The following is a 1,096-nucleotide window of genomic DNA, read 5'->3' as shown; positions in this document are numbered from 1 at the left end:
AACATGAATGTATTTTCCAACTATGCTCCTTTTTACTTTTTACTTTTTATATTGATGTACAGATCAATCAGATATACATTAATATATTAATATTAAATATATTCTGAGTTGTTCATTTTTAAAATCTTAAATGTTTGGCTAGACCTAGTGTTCTCTCAATATGTAATATTTTACTACTTATTTTTCTGTCATTTAAAACCACCCAGGCACATTATAACACATATTCGGTATAATTAAAGAAATTTTAACCTCATAATTCAGTATAGGAAGTGTTTTGATAAATATCAAAGTCAATGGTCAGAACAGATAGTACCAAGTTAGCCAAATCATTTAATATTGTCACAAATGTAAGGTCCGCAAGTATTGAACATGGGCGCAAACATGAGGTGGTCACTGTACAGAGGTACATGGAGGACTTTGTGAATTCAGTACAACCCTATGGACTTGTGGTCTCCAAAGATTTTCCTTTTCTGGTTGTGCCACCAGATGGTTTTATAAATATAACCCACACTGTGGAAGGTATGTCCATATTAGTCAAGGGATTAAATAATGTCACCACGCTCTGTACCATATTCAAAACGTGAAAGTAGACATCTATTTCTCCAGAGGAAGAGTCACTCCTTCATGAAAACCATGAATATCTTTTTCAAATTCAAGGATAACATTTTTGCACAGGTGCAAAGAAATGTATTTTGTGTGGACAGTCTATAACCTTCAAGTCATGGACACCAGTACACTGACGTTTATAGGAATGAAACTGAAATGGTCAAAGAGCTTAAATTTTTTAAAAATCCCTTTTCAAATCGGAGCATCTTGACAAACATTTTTATAAGCCATATTTGAAGTGAACGATTATCATTGCATCTGCAGCCAATATATTCTGAACTCAAAAAAAAGACCTAAAGAATGACTGTCTTAATCCTATTTATTTCCAGCACCTCCTTTTCAAAACCAAGACTGCAAGCAAACAATATAATATGTACATATATTGGATAAATAGCACTTATGCATGTTTTGAAACAATTCCAGTTCTAAAATTACACCACATAAAACAAATGAAAGTTATTTCTGATGCCAATTTCGTCTCCATACTAGT

The 1,096-nt window shown here is 32.5% G+C and overlaps 1 pseudogene; it reads left to right on the top strand.

Annotated features, from left to right (window-relative positions):
* Positions 1-293: 293 nt before the first annotated feature.
* Positions 294-848, top strand: LOC149773240 (uncharacterized; annotated as a pseudogene).
* Positions 849-1,096: the final 248 nt, after the last annotated feature.

This window comes from Sinohyriopsis cumingii, unplaced genomic scaffold (assembly GCF_028554795.1).
Source record: "Sinohyriopsis cumingii isolate HCF-2022 unplaced genomic scaffold, ASM2855479v2 utg000781l, whole genome shotgun sequence".
In the NCBI taxonomy this organism is placed as follows: domain Eukaryota; kingdom Metazoa; phylum Mollusca; class Bivalvia; order Unionida; family Unionidae; genus Sinohyriopsis; species Sinohyriopsis cumingii.
Note: the sequence above shows the minus strand (reverse complement) of the source record. Positions and strands in the feature narration are given on the sequence as shown.